Raw genomic sequence first — 13,806 nt, 5'->3', positions numbered from 1 at the left:
ATTGAAAGTGCATTATCCTATGTGTGCGGAATGGGCCCTAGTTTCAAATCCACACATTGTGGAAGCTTATCGGATGGCCTTGAACTCATCACGAATTCTCAGCTTAGCCCACCTCACAGGACTGTTGTTGTAAGACAGAGAATGACATTCTAAGCTGTTTTGAGTTTCCATTGGGAACTCTCTCTATAACTGCAACACACAAACATCATTGTAGAAGATGAGCATGTTGATTTCTCCCATGAGGTTTATCATACTAAGTTGTATGTTGGGAGCTAGTGTGACTTTTGTGCTTGTCAGAAAGAAAAACACTATAAATGCATGAATGTTAATTTCAGCCTAATGGCCTGTTCATGTTCATCCCTTAAGAAAACCCGGTTTTTATTTTGCAGACACTTTTAACTTTAAAATAGGATAATCTACAAGAAGTGGGTATAAGAAACAACATCTTTTAGAATGGCCCTGTTGTCTGCCTTCCTCAGTTGGTTTCACATATTGACCAGTTTTAAATTTGTTGTTTTTCCAGCAGTTCTTTCTAAGAAACCCTTGGTCTTCTTCTAAAAAACACAACACAAAACAAAAATTCCATAGGATGGCATGAGCAGATTGGTACCATTTGAAAGATCCTCATGAACAGCCCAGGAAGGGCGGGCGGGGGGGGGGGGGAGTAGAGTCTGCAATGCTATGGAATAATTAGGAATTGCTTTCCCTGCAACAAAAATGTGTTTCCCCTGGTGTAAGTTTTGTTAAACTGCCTGAGAAACTTCTTTGGATTTACTGTGTTGAATTTTAAGCCACATAGGCTCAGGTAGCTGATTCTTAGAAAAAATTGTTCTCATTTTTATAGATGAAAAATTATGGGGGATGTGAACCAAGCAAGTCTGATTTTATCTTTGAATAAACAAGATAGTGTGTTAAACTATAGAATATTTGCCTTTAAAAAATGTAGGTACTTTAAAAGCACACATGATCTGGTTGAATAGACAACTTATCTCTTCAGAAAACTTTGGAACTGGATCCTGGTATGCTTGGGTGTTGGAACGCTGTTCCTTTGTGGTTAAATCAATGCAATTTTGGGTGTTATTTCATTCCTGGCGTGCAAATGATCTTGAAGAATCAACAGTATTGACTCATATGCGAACTTGATTACATTCCCCTTCAGTAAAGAAAGAGATGGGGATATAGGAACTGGGCTCTCCACTCAAGGTATGAACTCAAACAGGTTATTTAAAATTGGGATCAACATTCATATGGTTTCTATGGAGATGGTGGGCACTCATTTTGCTTCTCTGCAAGGAGACCAGTCTGTGGACCAGAACTGAAAACTGGTGATGTCACTAGCTGTTGTATAACCTTACTAACAATACTTGTTTCTACATGAAGAACGGGCATAGTGGCTTTCACACAGTTGCTGCCAAAGGCAGTGGATTTCCACTTTTTAAGGCTGTTAATCCCTACTTGGCATGGGCAACATGGGACCCGTTAAGCTGCAACAATATTACATTGCAGTCTAGTGACAGAAAGGGGCCAGAATTATGACCTCGCCAGTGTTAGAGCCAGAACAGTGGGCAGCAGCCCCAAAATAGCCCAGGGACAGGAGGAATCGTCTCTACCTCTGAATCACATCACATGGCTGTCCTGCTGCTCTCCCCAGCTTGCATGCCAAGAAACGGGAGCTGTGGCACTCATGCTCTTCAGTCTTGTGCAGTAGCAGCAGCACAAATAAATAAATGCATATGCTAATGACTGTCATGGCATTTCTGATCCATGGGTTTGAGACCATGGCCTTAAAGTGGCCTTTCCAATGCTGGGAGATATGTGTTGCAGTGGTTAGTTGTTTTGGTCTGCAACAGAACAAGACTTTTGGGGTATAAGCTTTTGAGAGTCAAAATTCCCTTTGTCAGGAGAGATGTGGTGGATGCGAATTTGAGGCAGCATGCATTTGTCTGATATTGAACATGATATGCAAGATGGGAGGACCCCGATTCACATGTGAATACTCAAAGGGTTAACATAAATGTTACTGTGCTTTGCCTAAAGTTAGAGTGCACGGAAGTGTACTTTTTCTCTTGCATGCTGTACACAGTCTAGAATTGAAACACTTTCTGGTGAAGAGATCTCCATTTATCATCTCTAGCAACTGACATCTTTAGCTTCTCCGTGTTCTGCCAGGTCCCCGAAGAAGCTACGGTATTTGGTGAAGCTGCTTTTCATTGTGTAGTAAATAACAGAATGGTGCATCTAAGGAATTGGCTTTAATTAAAAATACATAAAAGGAATAGGGTAGCTATGGCGAAAGCAATTCAAAATGTGAGGAAGGGGAAAAAATGAAGCTAGAAGAGTAAGCAAAGGTCAATATTGTCTGTTCTGACTGGCAGAGGCTCTCCAGGGTCTCAGGCAAAGGTCTTTCCCATCGTCTACTACCTGATCCTTGTTAAACTGGAGATGCCAGGAATTGAACTTGGGACCTTCTACACACAAAGCAGATGCTCCCCCACTGAGCCATGGCACCTTTTATCCTCACTTGCCTGCTGTGTAGCTCACCTGTTTACTACAGCAAGTGAAGCAGAGGAGCCGATAAAAGGACCAGGAGAAAGTGGATTGACAGAACTAATGGTTGCCTCATCTCTCAATTTAGTGGAGGAATTAAAAAATTTATTGGGTTACAGCCTGGCTATTTCCCTTCTCAGTTATATGAGTTCTGTTTTCCAGAAGAAGCAACCTGCTACTTTTCCAACCAACCCTCTGTGGGGTTCAGGCAGTGTCCACAGCTCTCCCCTCCTCTGTTTTTAATCACCACAATAATCCTGCTATGCAGATTAGGCTGTAAGAGAGTGACTGGCCTAAGGGCAGCCCCATGGCTGTGGGGAGATTTGAGCCTGACCCAGTCCTAGACCAACATTCCTTAATCAGTCTTTCTCAACTTTTGGACCGTTGAGAAACCCCTGTGACCCCCTATATGGTCATATCACCCAGTAAATGTTTGACAAATCTAAAAAAATACATTAAAAATTAACTCCCACTCATTCAGGAAACCCTTCCAGGGCAGACAAGAAACCCCAGGGTTTCACAAAGCTCTGGTAGAGGATGCCTGACCTAAAAACTGTATAACTTTTGCTTCCAAGTGTCTGACCTGGAGGGAAAGTAAGATGACACGGAGATAATGCATTCAGGGAAGCACTGGCAGGGTTTTGCACCAAGGGCAAACTGGGATAACTGAAGGGACATTAAGGACAACTTAGCCAAACAAAAGTGTAACATACAGAATTCTCCTTGCCATGATGCACTAGAAGAAGAAGAAGAGTTGGTTCTTATATGCTGCTTTTCTCTACCCAAAGGAGGCTCAAAGCGACTTACAGTCGCCTTCCCTTTCCTCTCCCCACAACAGACACCCTGTGAGGGAGGAGAGGCTGAGAGAGCCCTGATATTCCTGCTCAGTCAGAGCAGTTTTCTCAGTGCTGTCGGGAGCCCAAGGTCATCCCACTGGTTGCATGTGGGGGAGTGCAGATTCAAACCCGGCTCGCCAGAATAGAAGTCCGCACTCCTAACCACTACACCAAGCTGGCTCTCTACATTCGAGTCCAGTACTTTTGAGAGTCAAAGCTCCCCTTGATCAGCTTTGGGTCTTGAAAGCTTATACCCTGAAAATCTGGTTGGTCCTTAAGGTACTACTGGTCCTCTGAAACTACCCCCTGCCATGTTGTTTCAGTCCAACAAAGTCTAGGCTACCTTTGAAAGCCGGAGGGGAAAAATACTTATATTGTGTGCTCTTATCTCTGTGCCAAGCTCTCTTGCTCTTCATACCGACACCCATAGCACTAAACTCAGAAAAGATGCAGCTGTCTTTCTTTTGGCTCGTTAGCAGTGTCTTTTCTTATTCTCGCAGGTGGGCAACCGTTGTCTGGCCTTGCTCCAGTCCCTGAAAAGGACCACCTGCCTTCCTAGCAAACTTTAAAAAACTCCCATTCATTCGGCCGCTCTTGCTTTCCCTTTATTTGAGATTTTTTACACAGAGTGCAGGCGTTCTGTGCTTCTGTACTTCTCATTGGTTACTTTGAAGATGGGAAAGCCGTTCAAAATGAAAACAAGGCCAACGTTTTGAGAAACTTTTTAAAATGTGTCACTCGGGGTGATGTTGATTTAGGATACTGGGCTCATTAAGTCGATTGTTGCTTATGGAAATCACAATGTAATAAACAAGTTAAGCTGTAATCCTGCACGTGATAAAAACCAGTGGGATTTGACCCGCCTAATTACGTGCAGCAGTACATGTGGAAATATGTCTTTAGCTTCCCCCTGCTCCGTTTTCACAACTTGGGAATCCCAAGAACTCTTGGGGGGGGGGAGTCTATTAGAAGAAACTCAAATATTCCTTGGGACACATGGGGCCCAATAGTATGCCTCTGGGACTGTGGTGTGTAGGGAAGGCTGAGATTCTTCTTTCTTCTTCTTTTATTCAATAAAGCTCTATGAGACCTTGATCCTGAGCAGTGAATAGCTGTTGCTAATCACTATTCACCCAATAGTCAAAAGGAGTAAAAAAAAAATTATTTAGCAACTGGTAGAGTTCTTTTTGGATCCCCGTCAGCAAGCAGAAAGGTAACTAGTTCCTAGGAAGATATGTCAGAGTGAGCTTGCAAACATGGTGAAATAGAACACCTTCTGAAATTAGCATTTTTATTGTTTTTTTTAACATTGTAACTTGCCTTGAGCCTTCGGGAGAGGCAAGTAATACATTTAATCAATAATAATAATAATAATAATAATAATAATAATAATAATAATAATAATAATAATAATAATAATAATAATACGAAAGACACTCCAAAAGGATATGTGCTATTGTGTTCATCTTACCTATGGGTCAGCGGCAGATTTGTTCTGAATGAGTGAAGCCTTAATAGGATTTGGGAATTCAACAGACAGATGTTGAGAAGGGAAGAGATTTCAGAAGCTGAATACCAAACAATTGGGATGAACAGGTGCAGCATCTTCTAAAGGCAAAGCTCTTGTGATGGATAAAGTTTAGACATTTTCTCACCAAATCTAATACTGCATGAAGCCTATGGCCTGGATAGTGTCCAGGTTAAGGTTGAGAACCCAAAGTTTCTCAAAACAGTCTTCAAACACATTGACCTATCAGGGACCGTTTATGCACTGGGAACTTCACTGCCCCACTAAAACTCCAGCCTGCAGCCCAGCATGAAACCTACAGTGCATAAACGGCCAGAGTCTTCTTTCTGCTGCTCCAATATGACTTGATAAACATTTCAGATGCTTTTAACCAAGCCCTTGCCTCAAGGGGAGGTTAGCCCGGTTCTGAACGGAGAGCCACACTGGTTGTACAGCAAAGAATGTATAATAATTTTCACAGAAAATATAAAAAAATATGCTCAATGTTTTCATTTATGGACACAATCCTTATTACTACTCCGTAAAGGACAATAGGGGTGGATTTTAAATTAAAGACCTGAACAGCTCCTGTAACGTATTCCCATCTCCATTTCAGAAAAAAAGTTGATTATACAGTCGGCAAAGGTTTTTACTGTTATCCTTAACAGTGGCCCTCATTTTAGATTAGGTGCAAAAAAGATACCCAAATATGAAAACTCCTTCACTCCCTATTCAGAATCCATCTAAACACTGAAGGATTCTTTTTTTTTGGGGGGGGGGAAGAGAAAACAACTACTTTACCTTTTGGGGAGTTTACTCTCAGGCCTTCCTCAATATAATATTCGGAAAATATTTTTAACAATCTCTGCAGACCAGATTTCATCCAAGAGAGCAGAGCAGTGTTATCAGTCTAAAGCAGAACTGGGATATTGCAAGTGGCCAAAGGAGGTGGATGATAAAGTTGAAAGATATTTCATGCACTGGTTGAACAAAAACGGGGCCAAACAGCAGCCCTCTGAAATCCCTTCTACCTGTACCACAGTTCTGATCTGAATTGGGTACAGCTCATGCAGCAATAGAGTTTTCATAGTAAAGATACTGGAGTGGTTGCCATTTCCTTCTCCAGTGGATCACCTTTTGTCAGAGCTCTCTGCTATGACCTGTCCGTCTTGGGTGGCCCAGCACGGCATAGCTTATAGCTTCACTGAGCTACGCAAGCCCCTTCTCCATGACAATGCAGTGATCACTGTCCATACGGTTGCGATGGGTTGGACACGACTTTGCAACTAACAACAACAACAACATGCAGGAATTCAGAACTCACAACTTGTGTGTGTCTCTGTGATGTATGACACAGCAGAGGGACCCAGACGCAACCTATGTGCTCTGGAATGTGTGAAGAGGCAATATTGTCTGACTAGGCTTGGATCCCCAAATTTATTTACTTAGCAAATTTCTATCCCATATTTATCCCTAGAGAGACTCATAGCTGCTCACAGTACACAAAGGAACAAAGAAACTAGGCAAGAAAGGGAGAGGAAGCAGGCGCTTCCAGTGATCAAGAAGGCCTTTTTCTGCTAGCTGGTCTTCCATCCAGCTCTGGGCTTGACCCTAGCTGTTTAGCAGGAAGGGGGAGAGGCAGGAGACAGGTTGCTCCAAGGATGCTCATGGTCCCTCATAGGCCTAGCTGCCCACCCTGTATTCTTTTGGGTAGAGGGAAGTTACTGCACATGCACCAAATCTGGCTAGGGCTTTTAAAAGGCTTGAGGGAGGAGGCCAAGGAAGACAACTCAGTGCTGTCTCCCAGCTCAGATGGGAGTAGAGGAAGGCTTCCATATGCCTGCCAGCGCTGCAGTGATTGGTGGGAGAAGATAATGTTTTAAAAATGGTATCACTGGAAATGATTGCCAGAACTTTTATGGTAAAACTGTAGGGTTTTCAGCAATTCCTGATTGCACATCCGGAGAAAAGTCGAGAAGTGATCCCAGCGTACTTTTGAAATTACTGAAAACTGAAGGTGTCATGCCCGCCTCTTTGGATTCAGCACCAGGGGGCGCTCTCCGGATGCAGAGGACCTCCTGGAGGCACCAGACGACCGGCCTGCCACAGGAATTGCCTGACCTACGTGGTGGGGAGCCTGGGCCCAGCCAGGCTGTTACCAAGCCGTATTACGTCAAGCCCTTGGATATAGCAGTCACCAGTCCAAAAACCTCACCAGAGGAGCAGCACTGGTGGGCTCAGGTCAAAGCTCCTGCAAGCCCTGAGCGGCAGTGTCAGAGGAGTTGATCTACCCTGACAGCTGTTGGAAGATCAATATGCTTGGCAGCTCGCTGTCAGGGTAGATGGGGTCCAGCTGCAGCTCCTTCCTCTGACGAGGATTAGCTCCAGCTGCAGTCTCTCTGGCTGAGGGCTGCCCCACCCAGCTTCTGGCTATATCAGAAGGGCCCCGAGACAAGGCTCTTTGTGGGGTCAATGCATGCATTACCTCATCTGTCTCCTGAGACTCCTGTTCTGGTTCGCCATGGTGAAGTTCTGCTCCTGCGACTCCCGGCTCTTCGACTTCCGGCTTGTCTGACGTTCCTGCTCTGGCTCTTCGACTCTTTAGTCTTGGCTTCAGGTCTGTTCCTGATTTCAGTTTGTGTTTAGCCTTTGTCCCGCTTTCTCTGGTTTTGACTACAGCTTGGCTTGACTTCACTCCCCACCCTGTGTGCCTGTGAACTCTGTCTCTCCCAGCTCCCAGCCTCGACTCTGGACTCTGTGTCTAGCTCTCTGCTCCGGAACAACCACCTGGCTGTGCTGGTGCAGCCCGGTAGAGCAGCACAGAATGGTTGTACCATAGAGTCCTCGGTGATTGCTAGAGAGCTCTGAGGTCTCCGTGGCATTTTTTTTTTTTTTTGGTTGTGATCAGCAGGATGTATATGCCACATTCAAGACTCGACTAAGGCTTTCTTTACAATATAGCAGCACCTTCATCCAGGTAAATGTTATCAACATACATCAAATGTTTTCAATGTAGATATCAGCTAAGGTGAGTGGAGGCATCCATCTTGCTCTCTGTGTAAAGAGCAAAAGTCAGAAACCTTTACACTTATATAAGATTAGGGCCAAGCCCATTGCATTCAGGAATACAGTGGGCACTAGATTAGGGGGGGTAGAGTGGAAGAACTCTGTAGATGGCCTCCCCCTCTCCCCAGTACCTGGAAAGGCTGCAGGCAGCTGTTAGGGAACTCACCATCAGGGGCAGCTCTCACACAGCAGGGATCTGCAGCCTCCAAGCCTCAGAGGGAAGTGGAAGGAGGAGGGGGTGGTCAGGGGTGGGGGATGGAAGGCGATTGGCTGGCTGCTAGACAGACAGGCAAGCTGGTTGGAGGAGGAGGCACTCGGGCGGGACAGCCGCCCTGAGTGGGTGTTAAGCGCTGAGTGACACTTAAGCCATGAGACACGCTCCTCCTCCAAGACCTTACCAGAAATATATAGTGGAACAGATATGGAGATGGATAGCATAAACAAGAATAAGCCCACATCTTGCAGTTGTTGCTAGGTAATACAAGCCCCCCAAGGGCTGCCTAGTAGCTCCTGTGGGCCGATGGTACTGGACAATGCAAATTGCTTTTATGTAACATGTTGGTTAGGTCTGGGAGGTGTGAGTTGGAGATACGAGGGAAATGGTCCAGGTGGAGTAACCGTACCCCACCCGACCCCACTAGTAACCCCGACGCAAGAGCTTCCATGTATGTACTGAATTTAAAACAAAAAGAGATTTTCATTGATCCTGATTTCCTTCTTGCTTGGAATCTCACAAACAGTTCCCTGTCCCCATGAGTGTGTGAAGAAATACTCACAGGAACATGCTCTTCACCTACTTTAGTGACTTCCTGAATTGTTGTTTGTCTGGAGATGTATAGAACAATATCTCTTAGGCTGCATTGTCCATAACAACCAATGACATTGAAAAAAGAAAAAGCGCAGCCTACGTGACTTTTAAAAAGCTATCCCCTCTGTCATATTTTTATTACTAATTTTTCTTTTGTAATGCAGCCTTTCATGTTGTTTATCACGCGGAACGCTGCCTTTTGTCTCCTGAGAGTGGGTTCACTCCCTTGGTTACTTGACACCTGCTGGCGAACGTGGCCAAGCTCTTGCTGGGCAGTGGATCTATTCACGGCTTTATGAGTGGAAAGGCTGTTTGCCATGTGGACCCCAGCAGGGCTAATAAGGTGTTTTTTTCTCTTAAGCTATTATCCCATCGGATTACCACCTGCCTTTTTACTATTCTGCAGGCTATTTACATGGTCAGCTGATAAGTGATAGGTAAGCTTATTATTAATTGAGTTCCTTTTTTAAGGCGACAGCTTTGGACGGATAGGCCACACATAATGTTGTGGGGGGGGAATCATTCTTCGCAGGTGCTGTAGCGTTTAAAATATCGGAGGCAAGTTAAGAAGGACTGACTATATTATGCGTGGTTTATTGGAAAATGAGGGGTAGGTGTGGCGAAGGGAGGGGGGAAATTGAACAATAAGTGAAAGCTTGCTCAGACAAAAAAAAATTAATACGTAAAAAAAATATTGTGTCTGCTGTGGTATTTCTAGCCATTCGTATGGCAGCCTCAGCACCGATGCTGCTTTTTGTAGCAAAGAAAGAATGGAGTAGTTTGCCACAATTAGGGCTGCCAATCTCCAGATCTCATAAGGTTACAGGCTCAGGAGATCCGTTCACCTGGAGAAAATGACCACTGTGAGAGGTGGACTTTGTGGCATTATATCCCACTGATGCCCTGCCCTCCTCCGGGCTCCACCCCCCCAAATCTCCAAAAACTGGTACACTTGACCGCTATGGGTTGTATACTTGTGGCATGTAAACTACAGTGGTGGGATAAGCAGGCTGTGTGTGCACAAAAGACAAAGCCAAACTATGGCTGCAATCGCGCTGAAGGGCAGTTCTGGTAAGCCAAAGGGTAAAGAGAACTGGAGCAGAACAGGTGCATTATGGGAAGCCTACTTGCAGGAGCCATGCATCTCCTCTGGTTTTCTCCCCTGCTAATGTCTTGTGCTGCAAGAGATGAGGCATGCTGCTTGACCACATATCACTGCAACTGCAAGAATGGGGGGGGGGTGGGGAGAAACTGAGTGGCATCACAGCCTTCCTTTTACAGTGCCAGAAGGGAGAGGAGGATGGAGCCTCCCTTTTACTCAGGCACCTGCATTGATACAAAGAGAAACCTGCACACTTTCTGTGATTAGGACAGAAGGCACTGCCTTGCCAGTGTTTCTGGAGGCTGGAATTCTGTCTGAGAGGGTGGATTTGTTTAAATCTTAATAGCTCAGTTTGTTTACAGTATGGGGGTAGCTGTTTCTTCATGGCTGAGCCAGAATTTGGGGGGGCTTTCTCTAATTGGCCCTTTGCCTCTTTCTTACTGTATCAGGGAGGCTTATTTAAATAGACTTCAATGCTGGTTGGTGTTTGAATTTGGCAAGCACTTTGAGATGCCTTGGGATACAGGATATGGAGGAGCAACCAAATCGAACACTTGTCCTGTCCAGGAATCTGGGATGGGAACTCTCTCAGTCCTGATGGTCAATTCCTGACCTTGTGTAGGCACACCCAAGGAGGGGCTTGGTTCTCACTCTGTGCTTGGAACCAAAGTGGAATGACCTAAACTCTGACCACCACACTGGATAGCCTCTTAAGGTGCCTGCTTAATTGGAGGGCTGAAGTTTAACCAGTTGTAGTTCAGCTTTTAGAAAATTTTAAAGTATATATGTGGCTACGCTTGCTCTTGAATTTAAGATGTTTCATTATTCAGTCTTTAGATGAAATGGGGCTCAGCCTGCCTACCGAATCATCGGGTGGACCAAATAATCCCCCCCCCCCGGATCCTACAAGGTTTATCTCTGCAATATCTTTGATTTACCAGTAATCATTTTCATTGCCTGCATATCTAGATATGTTGTTAATGGTCACAAAATTGCACAATGCTTTAACTGCAGACCTTTTATATTTTTCTTGCTTTAATATTTCAGCAAAGGAGTTGTGTGTGCGCGTGCAAAAGAGTCTAGAAATATTTCCCATGAATGTAAACAAAACAGAATTTCATTTTTCATAGATGACACACAACATATCCACTGCTTTGAATGCAAATGGTAAAGTCTCCTACCCTAAATAAAGATGTGCATGTCTTCCCCATGTTTGCTGAAAGCTTGGTGAGCGATCCTTATTGCTGTGCTCGCAAACTTCATCTTGCTTCCCCATCTTAAATCTCAATAAGAGAGACCTCTTCTTCCCTCAAACTCACGGTGGGATTCTTTGAACAGGTTTCTAAGAAGCTTTCTGGTTAAGACTGCATTTGTTTGGCCTGGCAATAGTGATGCTGTAATTAGTAAGAGTTGTTATCTGGAAAGAAGACATCAGTTTGAGATACCATTTGAAGTTGCTCCAGCATTGAATTGTGTTTGGTTACTCTCATCTCCTCACTAGCTTTGTATCAAAAGCTTCTGTTAAATTCTATTTGTCAGTATTTGTCAGCATTTCTCAGGGTAGACTTCCAGTTCCCGTGCCCCAGCAGAAATGGCCCAGTGGTTGACCTTTCAGGAAAATGTTGCTGAAACTCCAAGATCCTGCTATCTGGATCTTCTACTCGGTAGTGGGTTTCTAAGAACACCTTTATCTGCTGCCGACCAGTCTCATATGTATCCTCAATTTTCTCCAACAGAAGCATTCAGTCATTGAATGTATTTTACTGAGTTGGGTTTCAAGGCCATTAAAAGTTGCAGAACTGCCATTCTGTTTTGTTGGTTATTCCCTATAACCTTCTGGTCACGTTGTTACCATTTGACACGATCTGTCTCCAGATCTTTCTTGCAGTGGTGGTGGTGGGAAGAAGGGTGAATATATAGAAAGACCAAATTGTCCATGAACGTCCTTAAGATTTCCAGTTTTTGATTTGTTTTTGAGTGCTTAATCAAATCTGGCGTGTATGTGAATTATCAATGCATTGGTCTTAAGAGAACAAAAAATACCATGCCTGGATTGGTTAGGCAGGAGAAAGCATGGCCAGTCTTCTTCCAAAGAGCTGAGCATTCTACATTCCCCCACTCCTGAACTGAAGTATATGAAATTCACAGTTCTTAGCGTTAGTCTGAGATCAATCCCATGCCATGCCTCCTGTGCCATTTGCTTCTAACGTTAGTGAGGGACTAGCATCTGTCTTTAGAAAGAAGGTTGCAGACAGTTTTAATAGCTCTGAAGTGGCAACTCCACTGCTGTTCAAAGCACATGCACACACTTCAAGGCAAGAGTGAGAGAAGGAAAGAGAATCTCATTGGTGACAGCTGCGGAGGGATGATTTTTTACTCACTGGGAGATTGTCGTAACTCATAGTCCTACGAGAGCGTCTGTTTCTCGCTGTCACCAGTGAGATAAGCTGTATTTAATACCGTATCATCAAAGCTACCAATTTTACATTTGCATTTAGCAGCACAATTACAAATTAAATGTACCTGGTTCCTTTAAAAAAAAAAAGGTTTCTGGAGGGTAAATGGATGTAATTATATTAGGAGAGGAAAAAACTGAAAATTCCATGCTAGAGTTTGAACAAAACTGAGGTTTATATTTGCACGAGCTTCAGTTTTAATAGCCTCTTGGGAGTGGGCTAAAAGAAGAATACATAGGAGCTGACCTCATTTTATGAGATTGGTAGACATCTGTCAGCAAGTAAACATCAGAACAGCCAGTGGTATCCAGTTTGCAAAAGAATCTTTCTTTCTTTCTTTCTTTCTTTCTTTCTTTCTTTCTTTCTTTCTTTCTTTCTTTCTTTCTTTCTTTCTTTCTTTCTTTCTTTCTTTCTTTCTTTCTTTCTTTCTTTCTTTCCTTCCTTCCTTCCTTCCTTCCTTCCTTCCTTCCTTCCTTCCTTCCTTCCTTCCTTCCTTCCTTCCTTCCTTCCTTCCTTCCTTCCTTCCTTCCTTCCTTCCTTCCTTCCTTCCTTCCTTCCTTCCTTCCTACTTAATACACCTGTATTATGGAGCTATCCCTGAACAGCAGTCGATGATAAGACAGATGAGAGAGGATCTTGCCTGTTGATTGAATTTTGTGTTTTCAACTGTTTCATTTAAATGATAAGTAGAATCAAGCACTTTTTGAAGTGTGTGGATATATCTTTAAAATACATAACAAAATAAAACCACCCTTTTGCTGTTTTCTTTGAAAGGCCAACGAGTTAATTGAAAAGTGCCGCTTAGACTTTCTTGTGCCAAGATGGCATAAATCTAAACTAAAGGTGACAGGTGTACAATGATTACGCTTCTTCACTATTGGTGTGTCCTATGTCTGAACTATCTATTAACTAGCTTGTGAATGGGCTATGAAGGGCCAATTTATTTGTTACACCAAGAGATGTATTACAACTGCCTCAAACATTGATTTCTTTCTTTCTCCTATTCTTGGGTGGGATATACACACAGAGAACAGCAATAATATGAGGCTTCCTTATCAGATCTTGGATATTTCCTGAGACTGTCTGCAACCATTAACCTTGCGTATTATCTGACTTTAGTGATTAGTGCAGGGCACATAAAACCATATTGATGGCCAGTCATGGGGGAGAATAGTGAGCTGAATTATTGGAGGTTAGATTTTGCTGACTTTGTGATACAAATGATAGTATTATGCCAGTGCTGGGAAATTGCTAATTTGTCATTTCTTTCATGGTGTAGTCAATGATGTGGTACTAATGAATGGGGTCCATAATTGCATGCTATGGAGTTGTAGTTGCTTGCATACATGTTGTATCAAGAAGGAATATTAAGACTTTCTTTTTTTTCTCCACTGAGGCAAGGCTACACATAGGTAGTAGCTTGAGATGGTCAAATGCTGACATGGGCTATGTCACTTCTCATTGGAGGTATAAGATATATCAAA

General features: G+C 43.6%; 1 long non-coding RNA gene across 1 annotated transcript in view; it reads left to right on the top strand.

Moving 5' to 3' along the window:
* The window catches only part of LOC143840331 (uncharacterized), a 509,677-nt gene that overhangs the window by 57,974 nt on the left and 437,897 nt on the right, over nucleotides 1-13,806 (top strand). The gene's annotated exons all lie outside the window — the stretch shown is intronic.

This window comes from Paroedura picta, chromosome 6, assembly GCF_049243985.1.
Source record: "Paroedura picta isolate Pp20150507F chromosome 6, Ppicta_v3.0, whole genome shotgun sequence".
Lineage (NCBI taxonomy): Eukaryota > Metazoa > Chordata > Lepidosauria > Squamata > Gekkonidae > Paroedura > Paroedura picta.
Note: the sequence above shows the minus strand (reverse complement) of the source record. Positions and strands in the feature narration are given on the sequence as shown.